At 31.5% G+C, this 17242-nt stretch overlaps 3 long non-coding RNA genes across 4 annotated transcripts; 1 reads left to right on the top strand and 2 right to left on the bottom strand.

The window, feature by feature from the left end:
- Positions 1-10416: 10416 nt before the first annotated feature.
- On the bottom strand, positions 10417-12006 carry LOC125057922. Of its 2 annotated transcripts, none has more exons than XR_007118279.1 (2): positions 11548-12006; positions 10417-10446 (listed from the first exon to the last, which is right to left on the bottom strand). It is a non-coding gene; the product is annotated as an uncharacterized LOC125057922 (long non-coding RNA). The 2 variants fall into 2 exon arrangements; XR_007118280.1 differs by having other exon boundaries at positions 11557-12006.
- Positions 12007-12349: 343 nt separating this feature from the next.
- Positions 12350-13710, top strand: LOC125057924. The gene is made up of 2 exons (XR_007118281.1): positions 12350-12579; positions 13681-13710. It is a non-coding gene; the product is annotated as an uncharacterized LOC125057924 (long non-coding RNA).
- Positions 13711-14505: 795 nt separating this feature from the next.
- LOC125057927 lies at positions 14506-15137 on the bottom strand. The gene is made up of 3 exons (XR_007118284.1): positions 15096-15137; positions 14740-14992; positions 14506-14549 (listed from the first exon to the last, which is right to left on the bottom strand). It is a non-coding gene; the product is annotated as an uncharacterized LOC125057927 (long non-coding RNA).
- Positions 15138-17242: the final 2105 nt, after the last annotated feature.

The following is a 17242-nucleotide window of genomic DNA, read 5'->3' as shown; positions in this document are numbered from 1 at the left end:
GCACCGTCATTATTCAATAAAATTAGGGGAAATTAGGGGATATGACTCCTCCATTCTTCAAGACGCTAAAGAGGGGCCTGTTAATGTTGGGGAAAGTCAGTCGTATATTATATACATTAAGTTATTTTTTACTAACAAAGCCCGATGATAAATCAGAGTTATTGATATGCTGATGAGTTTGAATATATTTTTTATTATACTGTATTCGTTTGTTATTTCTATGACTGTTGTTAACTGGATTCTTGACGTATTTTTCGAATGTCTGGTTATACGAGTATACTTATTTACATAAAGTGAAAGGAGTAAGTTGAAATGAAATAAAATAAACAGAATTACGTAGAAATTAAATTTTTAATGTTAAATTAAATATTGAATATTAGTCCAATTGAAAAGTATTAACTGTGTGTACATTTATTTATTAAAAATATATAATAATATTTTATGAATGGAACCTTATTACATTGCCATATTACAACCTAAAAAAAAACATAAATATAAATTACTTCAGTGGCGCTACAACTCTTGGTCCAAGAGATTTAGGGATCTGTTTTGTGATCAATTTTTTTTGTTCTTAGTAGATAAATAGGTCATTCTTCCGTGCCTGATACACAAGTCAAGGAGTCTAAGGCACTATCTCCACGATCTCTTCCTTGTACAAATGTTAAATTTACTCATTGAAATTTGATAAGCGCAAGCTATGGCCACTCTTAATATAAATAAATACATGTTACAATCAAATCGTATTCATATCTTTTTATTTATTTATTCACAATTCCTTGCAATAAAAATAAAATAAACACAAATAACATAATACATAAAAAATACAAATTGCAACGGGCGGCCTAATCGCTAATAAGCGATCTCTTCCAGGCAACCATAGTAAGAGAAAAACTAAAAAAAGAAACATGATGAGTGCAAGAAGTGCAGAACCAAATGTTATAAAGAAAAAATATAGAACCTAAATCTAAAGTAATACAAAAAATATTAATAACAAACTAAAAACTTAAAAGCTAATCTTACAGATTCGTTAACAGCGAATAGTGATGCAATACAAAAGAAAAGGAAACACAAGAATTACACAAGTCACGATTGATCAGGATAGGATAAGGTTAAGAAATGTTTATACAAAAGAGTTTTAAAAGATGATATAGAGAGCCAATCGTATGGATTCGGGCAGCCTATTCCACAACTAAAATATCCTTATTATATTTATTTGGATTTGTTAGCTTAATTCAATATGTTGTTAACTGAGAGCAGAACCTAGTACTCAATAAACACTTAGGGGTGATGTTTATCCGCCATTGATCTCAAACGTCAAATTGAAGGGTATTAGGATAGCTTAGTGCCAGTAATCCTCAACAAGATTGTTGTCCAAACAAACGGTTTGTTTATCTTTGTTTATGGATAATTCGATAACAAAAACATACCTATTTTTGACTAGGCTTAAGGATATCTTAGAAAAGTAAACAAACAAAATATAGTCATGGTTGAATAGGTAGGAAGTTCCGTGGCTTAGTGGGCTCACATTCGAGACGTTATACACTGGCAATCAAATCAAAATCATTTATTCATATAGGTAACACAATGTACACTTATAAACGTCAAAAAAGCAATGCTTCTAATTTTATATTTATTGACAGTTCCCAAAGGGCGTAGAACGGAAGAGAAGAACTGGCGATACTAGTCACTCTTTTTAATCGCCAACTTTTTTCTTTTACACTATGTTTCTAAGGAGCTGCAACCATTACACCATGTTCCACATGATATCTTAAGTAATTAATAATAAAAAAAAGGTTGCGTGTACTTATGTACGCGCGTACGAAGTTATACTTCTTTGGCTTTCTTTAATTTTTTTATATAATTAATAATAAATATTTAACGTTAATAATTTAATAATATTTAATATTTAGTATATGATTCAATTATTCATTAATATTAATTATTATTATTTATTATTTTATTACATATTTCATTCAATTTAATAAAGTCTAGGTATGTTTCATAAGCTTTTTACTAAGTAACAATAGGTCTTTGTAAAAAGCATTCCTAAATTTTTGAACAAATAATTAATACTCCTTTATTTGTTTAAAAGGTACTACAAAGGTCATTATGATCATTCAAATTCTTGGCATAACTTCACGCATATTCTATTTCTTTTTACTTGTAGATTGTCTTATTCCCATCTCGCTCGCGCACGCTATAATCACACTGACAATTTTGTGTCACGGTGCGCGCGCATCGTAAAATTTCACTCTCATAAATTTTTCATAACGCGCCTAAAGAAGTATAACTTCAATAATAAAATAAATTAAAAACAAAGATTTGTACTCTATCAGCAGGAGGCATGGTGAAATATGCATTTACATTTTCGTGGGAACAACACGCACATAACATTCTTCAATATTTTGACTTAGAAGCACTTGAAGTCAAACATGTTTTCTGTCTGTATTAAGAAAACATGTTTTCTGTCTGTATTACATGAAGCTATTCAATAGTGGGCGAAGTCAGTGTCAAACGTTTATGCGTCTACTTCAATTACCATTCCTTCAATGAAGACAGGTAAGGTCTAGTGAGCTTTCAACAATTATTATTTTGCTTGGACCCGAACCCAATGCGTATTGTGCCAGCGAGTCACAGCGGTGAATTATTTCTTACAATTAACTTACGCGATTAAAAAGATATAAGGAAATTTCCAAATATCAACAAAGTTGTAAAGCATGGAAAAACTCAATTATTGGGTTACTGTGAAAGAGTCCCGAGTTTATTTTTTGCATTCAAAACCAAAATCGCTGAACAAACTGAATAGGAATTCTCCCGCCGATCTACATAATATATCAGAGTTTCCTTTGAAGTGTCTCAAACATGTAAAGTAATCTTCGAAAAGAAATGCAAACCAAAACAATCGATACAAAATCCAGCCCATTTGGACTCCATCCATATCGTTAGAATAATTTATTATTATCGCCGCTTGAAAATCTTTTTTCCATTTTACATCCCACAAAAGAATGCTTCGGCACGATTGATGATTCACTGATCAGGCTAGATTTCGTCTTGATAGATTTCATGCCAAGTTTTCTATTTTTAGTTCACTATACCTAAAAATTTAAATGTATTCATTATTTTATTTTATATGACTCGATAAGTCAAAGAAAAACTGATATTCATGTTGTTAAAGAAAAAAAGGAAAGTAGTTTGGAACGAATAATACATTTTATAGTAATGTTAACCATTTTTTAGCTAACATAGTGTTATAGCACATCCAACTGTTCTGCTTTTCACTTTCATTTGGACAAAAGTTAATAATGTATCTAACTTACGTCATAGATTCTCTCATCAGAAAAAGTACTCTAAGATTAAAATTAATAAAAGTAAAAGTATAAGTTAGTTTCATATGGAGAAGAATGGGTAAGAAACTCCATACTTAGGTTTTGCAATATTTTGTATTCATTCATTTGATAATTATATGTGAAGACCATGTACTTAGAAAAAAAAACTACTATAATAAAATAGCCAGATAACCATATTATTATGTAGATACATGGTGCTCACATATTTACAAATATTGCAACTACAGATTTTACATTATTCTTTTTATTGGCTTTGGAGATGGCATTTTTTTTAAATATCATAGGGTGCAATTTGTTATTCAGTTATAAGTTTTTTTTTATCAATAATACTATACCCCTGCCATTGTGTTCAGGGACTTTTTCTATCTCTCAAATTTTCCAAAAAAAAAGATACATTATATTAATTCCAATAAACTAGTTCATAAATGGTGTGTTACGCGTCTCGTGAAATACTCCCCGGCAACATCGGAAACTAGCCCAGGTGTGCTTTGATCGATCGAAACTGTAAAGATATAATAATTATCTGGAAATAAATAGAACCAACACGTTCCAACATCCTTTTAATTCCCACTTAGCCCAACCCAACTAGATGACGCAAGGCACATCAATAAAATCCAATTCCACAAACATTAAGTCCGAACACAAGCCATTTCCCAAGCCGTTAGGTGATCTACAATGTGGCTACAATAGTTTCAGACATGTGTCCGGAAGGTATCCGATAATGGGCACTCAATGGCGTCACATACGTCGACACCCAACGCTTGGAAGCCAGCCAATCGATGAAATGTGGCTTTGGCTTATTTACCGTTAGTCCTTAGTTCGTTAGAACAAATATCGTAATTGTAATTTTTATAAAATTAACAGAACCTTTTGCTATCCATTCTCAACCTGTCCTCTGCTGAAAAGTATTGTGCAACAGTAGTTTAATTATAAAATGTAAGTGTTAAGTAGAAATTATTAAGTACCGTTAATATGTCAAATGAAAGAGACTAGCTGCCGACACAGGGAATCCTAGTGTGGTATTCAGTTTCTTTTGAACGTAACATTCGTTTTTTATTATGTATAATAAAGATTTTTCTTCAAGTTATCTTATTAAGTATACTTGGTGATGGACTCAGCATTGGACTTATAGTTGTAATTTCATTTAAAACCCAGTTATTTCATTTAAATTAGACTTCTTTAAAGAGTTTAAATGAGAATTAATTAAAGCGAGAGATCTGATCATGACTGTTGTAAAATATTTTAAGCCTTTTAAATAAACAATTTAGCTTGTTACTTTAACTTCGAGTGCTGATCAAAGTATCTTAGAACACAAAGGCTAAGATTTTAATAGCATATCAACATTGTTTTTGTTATTCAAGTAAGATTTTGTATAAGTACGCTTTAAGCCAGTGTTCTTTGGTTCATTGTCATATTAAACATGTTATAATAATAATAAATAATAAATAAAAGGATTAAAAATAAAGCCTTTATTCGAGTACTACATTAGATTATATTAGGTTGGGGAAAAAGTCTTTTCGCATTATACTATGTATGAACTTGTAATAAAATCTCTTTGGCTTATACTATATGTATTTGCCTGTTTTTGTTATCATTGAAAGTTGAGATTTTAAAGAAGATAATTCCAAATTCATATTAGGATAATGTGTGATTTTTATTTATTTTTCGTATCGTCAAGATATTAGTGAATCTAATCAAGAAATTCGATATATTTTAAAATTTTACTACAAAAAAGGTAAAAATGCAGTTGCAGCATTTATGCTTACCTATAGATTTCTGGTAGTGACTTGATTGTGATAGAACTGTATCCGCTCGGAATGATAAATATTCCTAAAATTCATTGAGGTCATTAAAAGTTAGACTACCTACGCTATGCAGCTAAGGTCTAACCGCTTGAACCTGCCGTGCGATTCTGTTAATCCGTGAGTTCACCTCGCACAAACAACGCTCTCTTCCATTTTTGGAATTTCATGGTATTCTGTTAAGCAATTTCATATTACGTCTTGACAAGCGGAGGGAGCTCATAGTTTATTGTTTATCAGAATGCCAAATCGTTAAATGACTGCTTCACGACTGATTTGAGCGCGACCGCCGCTGCGAAAACCGCTGTGAGAGTTCGAAAAGTGAGTTACAGAATCGCAAGGCTGTGCGTAAAACACAATTTAGATTTGTATTTAATTTAGTAAGCGATGTTTCTACAATTAAGTAGTTTAGCTGGGAATATAAAAATCGGAAATCGGGTTTTCTTTTTATTTTTAAATAGCACAATGTTCTTGAATAATAATTATTTGCCTAGCCTTTGGATTGACCCGCGGAAGCACTCAAATCAAATCATTTATTTCCATTAGCCTATTAAAAAGGCACTTTTGAAAGTTAACTCACACAAGTCAAACACTAATGTCGTGCGTTTGAACTCCAGCCACATAAAAGGAATAGTTGCTTTTACGAGATAAACTAACATAAACACAACGCAGCCAGGATTTCTCCATGCTGTACGTGATATATGTCCAATAAGATGAAGAATGAAGAAGTCTTATCACCTAGTGATAATTGTCTAACATTTCAACTCCATTTATTTTAGTTCCATTCTGTATCTCCATTCTCTTAACTTTAGAACATGTTCCACTTTTAGATGAGCGTATAATGTTGCGGTCACCTAGTTAAGGAGTGTGTAGGAAATTAAACATAATCAGTAGCTAATATTTTACTGCGCAAGGGAAAAAGGACGGGCGCTACCAAGTGTATGCTACACACCGTCGCAATACAAAATGTGTGTATACATACACCCATACACACTACTGTAATCTCGGCCTGGTTTGTTGGCGACAATTTTTTGCATTATTTACTGTTTAGTAATTACGTACTTACCTAGACGATATTCGATATTCAAAGGATATTAAAAACGGTTCCCAATAAATATCTTAAAGTTCGAAATTTTCTCAAAGAAGAGGAATCAGGGTCTTTTTTCTTTTAGTTCGAAGTCGGGTTGACGTCGACCTTTTGCTGTTGAAACTTCGTCGGCTTATTACTTCGCGAGCAAACGTGGCAAGAAAGATAACACGATAAATTAGTGTTATTGGAACGGAATGTGAAAATTTATTCGATTATCGCAAATATAATAAATACATGAGTACCATATGCCACTGCTTGTATTGACATACTATATTATCAACGTTGAAATATTTTAAACGGTTTATTAAAATAAAATATGTTTCTTATGGAATATAAGATACAAATATCACTTATTCCAAGTCATTAAATTTGAATCGGTTGACATCCCTTCATCGGCAAGAAGATAAGGTGTAGGCCGAGAGAAAAAACCGGCGTAAAAAACTCTCGGTACTCTTTTAAAATAGCAAATCATCATACAAAATGACTATGTCAAACAACACCTCCTGTTGCACCTCCCTTCTTAGTAAGCAACTATGAGGTCCTGGCTTCAATTTAGTGCTCTAATTAAGCAGACACAGTTGGCCTATATACCTATAGGTAAATTGAAAAATTGTTAATTAATTAACACATATGTAATAACAAAATTAATTTATACATTTGTTTCTAATATATGTTACCTATACAACAAATGAGAATGTCAGGTGAATATGACCATACAATCAGAAATTTATTCCATATATACTATTTATTAGAGGAAACTCTTTGGTAATTTGCATACATATTATATCGTCATAGTTCGTTATTTAAAGTTGGCGTTGCTATGGTCTTGTTATGTTTTTATATTGTCACTGATTAATAAACTGGACTGCTGCACGCGACTACCGCTGCACACTTATAACCCAACAAAGGTTATGGGCCCAGACATAGCCCAGTCATAGTCCAGTAAATTAATAAAAAAAAAAGGGGGGAACTAGAGTGCTTAACCTAGTAACGATGGCGAGTGTGCGGATAGAATTATTAAGCCGTGATAATTACGACTCATGGCGAATCCAGGCCCATGCTCTATTGATTAAGAGCGATGTGTGGGGCTATGTGGATGGTAGCATTAAGAAGCCAGCTGAGCCAGCAGAGGCGTTGCTTTGGGAAGCGAAGATTATTCTCTCAATAAGTCCAGGTGAGCTACGACACATTAAGGGGACGAGCACGTCGCGAGAATGCTGGTTAAAATTAGAAAGCATCTTCGCGTCTTCGGGTCCCGCTAAGAAAGCGACACTGTTAAAGCAGCTCATATTACACAAGATGTGTGAGGAGGACGACATGCGTGAATATCTGTTAAGCTTCTTTGAAGCCAAAGAAAAGTTACTAGACATGGACATAAATATAAATAATGATCTTGCATCTATTATTTTACTCTATAGTCTGCCCCCAAGTTATGAGAACTTTAGATGTGCGATGGAGACTAGAGATTCATTGCCAGACCCGAATTCTTTGAAAGTTAAAATTCTTGAAGAAGATGCCTCTAGGCGACAGCAAAGGAAGGAGACAGAGAGGGGGTCGTCAGCAATGTTCGCTAGGAGAAAAACCACGAAGAGTTCTACATCTAAAAATCCGCAGAATTATAAACCGGATCAAGCGTTTAAATTTAAATGTTACAGATGTCATAAATTTGGGCATAAAGCTTCGGAATGCCCGTGTAAAGGAACAAGGCAGGACTCAAAATGTGTTAGTGAGTTAGATGCTAGTGAGAATTTTAACTCATGTGTTCTATCTGTTTCAGAGTGTAACGGAGTGATTGGTTCGGGATGTGGAGGAAACTGGCTCATAGATAGTGGGTGTACATCGCACCTTTGTAGATCGAAAGGAAAATTTGACACCTTGACAAATTGCAGTAGTAAGTTAAGTTTGGCCACCAATGTGAGTACATTTGCAAAAGGTAAAGGAACTGTGAGTTTGAATGGGGAGGTTCCGATAAAACTATCAGACACTTTATATGTTCCCGATTTGCGATGCAACTTAATTTCCGTATCTAAAATTACAAGCAAAGGTTTTAATGTAACTTTTAAGAAAGATTCAGCTTATGTAACCGATTCTGCCCTGCGATTCTGTAACTCACTGTTAATCCGTGAGTCCACTACGCAGTAACAGCGCTCCCTTCGTCACTGACGTAATTTTTGGAATCTCATGGTATTCTGTTAAGAAATTTTACATTACGTCTTGATAAGTGGAGGCAGGTAACCTAGTAAGTTGTTGTCTATTAATATCGTGACAATTGACTCATTTTATTTTATAAAAAGAGTAAATTGTCAAAATTTTCATCATACATAAACAAAATATTTTTAATAAAACAAAATAGAGAACAAAATGGTCGACGTTTGAAATAAAATTAATAATATTAAAAAAAAGATAAACTGCCCTGCGATTCTGTAACTCGCTTCACACACTCTCAGCGCTGAGTTTTGCTGTCAAATCGTTCGTTTCGGTGTCATGTTACAATTTGGTATTCTGTTAAACAATAACCGCGACAAAAGCGCCGCTCAAATAAGATTGTTCACATTTGGAACTAAAATTTGGCACTGCTACACTTACGCTCCAAAATTGTTGGTATTTGGTATTCTGATACATACCATTTGACATCTCATCTCATTTAAATGTACATTTTGTACGTCAAATTAAAAGTTGCTCTTCCCTCGCTGAAATCGTCATTTACCAGTGAGTTAGCCATTTTTAGCGAAGTTAAAACTTGTTTTTATGTGAAAATATTCTAACATAGGACAATCTATATGTATCTTGGGGTAAGTTTATAAAATAATATTTATCAATACAGCATTATTTTACGAAAAAAATTATATATATAAACATTAAGCTTCGTGAAATTGAACTTTGTTATTGTTACAGAAGGCCCGTTTCCACTTTTAAAGTTTAAACCTCTATTTCAAGAAATAAATGATGTAATCCATTAAAAAATACTTAATATAATATCTATAGATGGCGAAGAAAATGTAGGCACGAAACGACCAATTGGTTTCTCGGCGTTGGTTATTATCGCTTTTTTCCAATACTCAAGAAATTATATGGTATTGACGAAACCTAGAACATATGCTGCTGAGATGAACGAAGAGTCTAGTAAATACTAAATAGATGATCTAAGGTAAACATTTTGATTACTTTAGCATTAAAAATATAATTTTTATCCAAGAACCAATTTTTCGATGCAGTCTTGATCATGTCTTGTCTCCAGCAGAGATAAGTCGAACAAAAAACGATAAATAAGATAGGTAAATATTGTAATATATTTGTATTTTTCTACTATACTAAAATTATAAATCTAATAATTTCAGAGATCCCCAAATGTTCAAAATTCCTGATAGAAAAATACATTCTGCCTTTGAAGAAGAAGAATATTACATGTGTATCATACAACAAGGCCCCTGGATATAAAAAGACACAATAGTGCAGACATTTTCAAATTATTGAATTTCGACTATCCTTCAATTTATAATAAATGATAACACAGTACAATTTCGGTTCCTATATTTTTATAAAATATATTGATATAACATTAAGGTTTTGGATAAACACATTATTCTGCTTTACACAAGTATGAAATACCATCATTACATACATGATGGTTTAAGTACTTATTAAGCTTTTTTAAATTTATCGTTCATAACTATTACTTTTTACAAACTAATTAGAAAATATATTAAAATAAATATATTTATCTACAAAATAAAGTAGATGTTATTGATTAGCTCTATGTGAGGCTGTGTTTTAATTAGTTTTTATTATACTTAAGTTTGTTTTACTGAAAGTTATTTTGTAGTGTGTTAAAAGTTTACTATAATCATTAAATTAAATGTTTAAAGTTATTATATTGTTCTTTTATTCACCTATAAAGTAACATGGCTTATATATTTTTCATTTCGGCTTAGCTATGTATTTAACTCGGTTACTACGTTTTCTATAGGCAGTCATTAAATAAGTGGTAGATTTAATTAATCATTTTATTAATATAATATTATTAGATACAAAAAAATTATTATGAAGTACACAATTATCTTAAACACGGTAATACAATTTTTCATATAAAAATCATAGTTGTCCAAACTGCATTCAAAATAGATTAGTGGTCTCGGTTTAATATCTCTTCTTAACATTTCAATAATTGGTCATTTTCTTCCTCATTCTTGACAACTACCACTGATGGCTGTAATACAATGATTATCTGTTAAAATTGTAAATAGGGAAATGTGGTAGGTCACTGTACTGACACAATAATATTGCATAGCAATTTAATTATTGTAAAGTTAAGGTAAATAATAAAAAAACTTGCATAAAACACACAAAAACTTATATATGGGATATCTTTGTATTTCTAAGTAAAGTATCTTAAAAACATGTTTGATAATATTATAACTAAGCCAAATATTATTAAAAGTTTTATGGTAACAAGGCTTAGTAATTTCGCACAGTATTTGATTCAGTACTATGAATAAAAAAAATCTTGAGCAAACCTATATTTAGACTCAAAAATCCAAATCCAAGTATGTACTTTAAAAACAATTATTTATTAATGAAACAAATCCAAGACCCATAAAGGGTATGTTTAGTTTTAAAGTGTAGTCAGCAGCAATAACTATCTTTTGATTGCTTCATTAAATAAGTTATGGCAATGTTGTTTCCAACATTTAAAATTAACGTTGATCACTTGAAATGGTATGAATTTGAGCAATTGAAAGCTTATATATTTGATCCAACATACCTAACATGATTATTTATACTTGTATTCTGAAATCTGAACAATTAAATTAAATTCAACTTGATCAGTTAAAATTAATACTTCTTATATTTCATGAATGGAATTTGAAGTTAGGAAACCTAAAAATATTTTTTTATTTGACATTTTTAACCAACAATTTCATTATTCTTTACAATGTCGCTTCGATTTAACCTATTACATTTGACTTCAAATTTGCCATCAAACAAACAAACTTTGTTAACTGTTTTACTAGTCACTACTTATTCCTATTTATTTACTATGATAGTTATTATATTTCTAAAATAGTTTTAATAGAATTCAGTTTTTATGAGTGTTAGTAAAAACATAGGTAATATTGTTGTTGTGTGTTTGACCTCTGAATCACTTAAAAAGGTTGCAATAGTAGTTTCATGGCATCTAAAAAGTACCAACACTTGCACTTACACAAATGAATAAATATATAAACACTAATTTTTCTTCTTTATAGATAGGTACCCTTTTATTTTATAATTACTCAACAAAATATTATATGAAAACATTGGTATTAACCTTGGTTACCTTTAGTAACATTTTGAAAATTTAAAACACCTATCCATCCTGTTTACTTTGAATCCGTAGCCCATTTGCTGAGAGAATCACTTTTAGCGTGACATCATCTTTTATCTTTTTGTTAAGATAATATTCTTAATTTTTTTACAATATATCCAGATGTTAGGTATCCCTTGTTTCGTGCTGAAACATAATTAATATTTTTAAGTTTCTGTCGCTCATATACACCACGGCTGGTCAGTTGTCGGGTAAATACGAAATATAAACTCTTAATTGGAAGTTATAAACAAAATACGTAACTTACGATTGACTAATAAATAAACTCACTACTTACCTTTAAGCGGCCCCATTGCCAGATGGGTTTTAATAATTTTCCTCGCTATTCTATTATTTTCCATCAGATAAATCATTTTTGAGATATTTTCACGGTTTATCTTTTTTTTTAATATTTTTTTTAACTCAAACGTCGACCTTTTTGTTTACTTAAAAATATTTTGTTTATGTATGATGAAAATTTTGACAATTAACTCTTTTTATAAAATAAAATGAGTCAATTGTCACGATATTAATAGACAACAACTCACTAGGTTACCTCCCTCCACTTATTAAGACGTAATGTAAAATTTATTAACAGAATACCATGAGATTCCAAAAATTACGTCAGTGACGAAGGGAGCGCTGTTACTGCGTAGTGGACTCACGGAATAACTATTATTTTATAAAAAGAGTTAATTGTCAAAATTTTCATCATACATAAACAAAATATTTTTAATAAAACAAAATGGTCGACGTTTGAATTAAAAAAAAAGATAAACCGACAGAAACTTAAAAATATTAATTATGTTTCAGCACGAAACAAGGGATACCTAACATCTGGATATATTGTAAAAAATTTAAGAATATTATCTTAACAAAAAGATAAAAGATGATGTCACGCTAAAAGTGATTCTCTCAGCAAATGGGCTACGGATTCAAAGTAAACAGGATGGATAGGTGTTTTAAATTTTCAAAATGTTACTAAAGGTAACCAAGGTTAATACCAATGTTTTCATATAATATTTTGTTGAGTAATTATAAAATAAAAGGGTACCTATCTATAAAGAAGAAAAATTAGTGTTTATATATTTATTCATTTGTGTAAGTGCAAGTGTTGGTACTTTTTAGATGCCATGAAACTACTATTGCAACCTTTTTAAGTGATTCAGAGGTCAAACACACAACAACAATATTACCTATGTTTTTACTAACACTCATAAAAACTGAATTCTATTAAAACTATTTTAGAAATATAATAACTATCATAGTAAATAAATAGGAATAAGTAGTGACTAGTAAAACAGTTAACAAAGTTTGTTTGTTTGATGGCAAATTTGAAGTCAAATGTAATAGGTTAAATCGAAGCGACATTGTAAAGAATAATGAAATTGTTGGTTAAAAATGTCAAATAAAAAAATATTTTTAGGTTTCCTAACTTCAAATTCCATTCATGAAATATAAGAAGTATTAATTTTAACTGATCAAGTTGAATTTAATTTAATTGTTCAGATTTCAGAATACAAGTATAAATAATCATGTTAGGTATGTTGGATCAAATATATAAGCTTTCAATTGCTCAAATTCATACCATTTCAAGTGATCAACGTTAATTTTAAATGTTGGAAACAACATTGCCATAACTTATTTAATGAAGCAATCAAAAGATAGTTATTGCTGCTGACTACACTTTAAAACTAAACATACCCTTTATGGGTCTTGGATTTGTTTCATTAATAAATAATTGTTTTTAAAGTACATACTTGGATTTCGATTTTTGAGTCTAAATATAGGTTTGCTCAAGATTTTTTTTATTCATAGTACTGAATCAAATACTGTGCGAAATTACTAAGCCTTGTTACCATAAAACTTTTAATAATATTTGGCTTAGTTATAATATTATCAAACATGTTTTTAAGATACTTTACTTAGAAATACAAAGATATCCCATATATAAGTTTTTGTGTGTTTTATGCAAGTTTTTTTATTATTTACCTTAACTTTACAATAATTAAATTGCTATGCAATATTATTGTGTCAGTACTGTGACCTACCACATTTCCCTATTTACAATTTTAACAGATAATCATTGTATTACAGCCATCAGTGGTAGTTGTCAAGAATGAGGAAGAAAATGACCAATTATTGAAATGTTAAGAAGAGATATTAAACCGAGACCACTAATCTATTTTGAATGCAGTTTGGACAACTATGATTTTTATATGAAAAATTGTATTACCGTGTTTAAGATAATTGTGTACTTCATAATAATTTTTTTGTATCTAATAATATTATATTAATAAAATGATTAATTAAATCTACCACTTATTTAATGACTGCCTATAGAAAACGTAGTAACCGAGTTAAATACATAGCTAAGCCGAAATGAAAAATATATAAGCCATGTTACTTTATAGGTGAATAAAAGAACAATATAATAACTTTAAACATTTAATTTAATGATTATAGTAAACTTTTAACACACTACAAAATAACTTTCAGTAAAACAAACTTAAGTATAATAAAAACTAATTAAAACACAGCCTCACATAGAGCTAATCAATAACATCTACTTTATTTTGTAGATAAATATATTTATTTTAATATATTTTCTAATTAGTTTGTAAAAAGTAATAGTTATGAACGATAAATTTAAAAAAGCTTAATAAGTACTTAAACCATCATGTATGTAATGATGGTATTTCATACTTGTGTAAAGCAGAATAATGTTTTTATCCAAAACCTTAATGTTATATCAATATATTTTATAAAAATATAGGAACCGAAATTGTACTGTGTTATCATTTATTATAAATTGAAGGATAGTCGAAATTCAATAATTTGAAAATGTCTGCACTATTGTGTCTTTTTATATCCAGGGGCCTTGTTGTATGATACACATGTAATATTCTTCTTCTTCATAGGCAGAATGTATTTTTCTATCAGGAATTTTGAACATTTGGGGATCTCTGAAATTATTAGATTTATAATTTTAGTATAGTAGAAAAATACAAATATATTACAATATTTACCTATCTTATTTATCGTTTTTTGTTCGACTTATCTCTGCTGGAGACAAGACATGATCAAGACTGCATCGAAAAATTGGTTCTTGGATAAAAATTATATTTTTAATGCTAAAGTAATCAAAATGTTTACCTTAGATCATCTATTTAGTATTTACTAGACTCTTCGTTCATCTCAGCAGCATATGTTCTAGGTTTCGTCAATACCATATAATTTCTTGAGTATTGGAAGAAAGCGATAATAACCAACGCCGAGAAACCAATTGGTCGTTTCGTGCCTACATTTTCTTCGCCATCTATAGATATTATATTAAGTATTTTTTAATGGATTACATCATTTATTTCTTGAAATAGAGGTTTAAACTTTAAAAGTGGAAACGGGCCTTCTGTAACAATAACAAAGTTCAATTTCACGAAGCTTAATGTTTATATATATAATTTTTTTCGTAAAATAATGCTGTATTGATAAATATTATTTTATAAACTTACCCCAAGATACATATAGATTGTCCTATGTTAGAATATTTTCACATAAAACAAGTTTTAACTTCGCTAAGAATGGCTAACTCACTGGTAAATGACGATTTCAGCGAGGGAAGAGCAACTTTTAATTTGTCAATTGTCGTACAAAATGTACATTTAAGTGAGATGAGATGTCAAATGGTATGTATCAGAATACCAAATACCAACAATTTTGGAGCGTAAGTGTAGCAGTGCCAAATTTTAGTTCCAAATGTTAACAATCTCATTTGAGCGGCGCTTTTGTCGCGGTTATTGTTTAACAGAATACCAAATTGTAACATGACACCGAAACGAACGATTTGACAGCAAAAATCAGCGCTGAGGGTGTGTGAAGTGAGTTACAGAATCGCAGGGCTGAAGGGAATATTAAGTTCATAGCAGATCGAAAAAACAACCTTTATTATATGCGGGAGGGCCATGCTTCTGTTTCTGCGATTTCCGAAACTAAGAACGATTTACTATCCTGGCACGAACGTTTAGGTCACTTAAATGTGAAGGATTTAATAAAAGTATTAGGTCATGTGGGCATTAAAGTTGATATGTCAAATATAAATATTTTATACGACTGTAAGTATTGTGTGCAGGGTAAGATGACTTCTTTTCCATTTTCCAAGTCGAGTGGACCATGTGACGAAAAACTGTCCATCATCCATTCCGATGTAGTTGGGCCAATTCGAAATGAAACTGTCGGTGGTGCAAAATATTTTGTCACGTTTATTGACGATTGTACTAGATGGTGCGAAGTTTACTTACTGAAGAGTAAGAGTGGTGTTCTGGAATGTTTCAAAGAATACAAGAGCTATGTTGAGAACCTTACCGCTAAGAGAATAAAGTATTTACAAACTGATAACGGTGGAGAATACTGTAATAATAAGTTTGATCAATTCCTGAAACAAGAGGGGATAATAAGAAGACTGACTATACCTCAAACCCCACAGCAGAATGGCGTAGCAGAACGAATGAACAGGACATTAGTTGAAATGGCTAGGTGTATGTTACTTTCATCTAATCTCTCAGCAGGTTTTTGGGGAGATGCTGTATTGGTGGCATGTCATATTAGGAATCGTTGTCCCACGAGTAGTTTGGGTGGTACAATTCCGTACGAGAAGTGGTTTGGCTCTCCAGTGAAGATTGAGTATCTTCAGAAGTTTGGAGCTGAAGTTTATGTTCTAGACAAGAGTCCAACCAAGGACAAATTTGCTGCCAGAAGTGTCAATGGAATATTTATTGGATATCCAATGAACCAAAAGGGATATAAGGTATGGATACCAGTAGACCATAAAACCATTATAGCTAGGGATGTGAAATTCTGCAAGACGAGGCTCGATACTAATGATGACAGGAAATCGGCAATTACTCATGATCCTTTTCAGCTAGATCAATTTTCTGCTGATGTTGATACACCGAAGCCGAAATATGTAGAGGTGGACGTAATACCAAGTACATCTTATTCAGGAACTCGAGAAATGATCGTGGAGACGACTGATTCACCCCTTGGTTCACCTTCTCTATGTCATGAGGAAGATAGTGAAATAGCGCAAGCTGATACAGAGGTAACGTATAAGAGAGGTCCCGGAAGACCAAAACTTCAGAAAGGCCAAGTTGGCCGACCTAAGAAGGTCTATAAAATGATACCCAATGATAATAATGGCCGTGCAGAAGAAACTTTACCTGAGGATGTTGCGTTGACTGTGGAAACTTCCTTAGGGGATGCCCTAAGTAGCGCTGAACGTGCTCTATGGGAGGAAGCAATATTGTCTGAGGTCAAAAGTCTTGTAAAAAATGAAACATGGGAAATTGTTCAAAAGCCGAGAAATCGAAAAGCGGTAGGATGCCGATATGTATTGACAACGAAGCTTAACGTTGACAAAACCGAGAAGAAGAAAGCACGGTTGGTAGCCAAGGGCTACAGTCAACGATATGGCATCGATTACCGAAACATTTTTTCACCTGTCGTCCGACTAGACACGATAAGACTGCTTACAGCGCTCGCGGTTGAATTAGACATGGAGATACACCAGTTGGATATCAATACTGCATATCTGAATGGATATCTTGACGAGGAAATTTATATGGAGGTTCCAGAATTGTTGACAGAGTGCTTAGGTAGAATT

The sequence above is a fragment of the Pieris napi genome, chromosome 17, assembly GCF_905475465.1.
Source record: "Pieris napi chromosome 17, ilPieNapi1.2, whole genome shotgun sequence".
Taxonomy (NCBI): Eukaryota; Metazoa; Arthropoda; class Insecta; order Lepidoptera; family Pieridae; genus Pieris; species Pieris napi.
The sequence above is the reverse complement of the archived record's forward strand: the minus strand, read 5'-3'. Positions and strand labels throughout refer to the sequence as shown.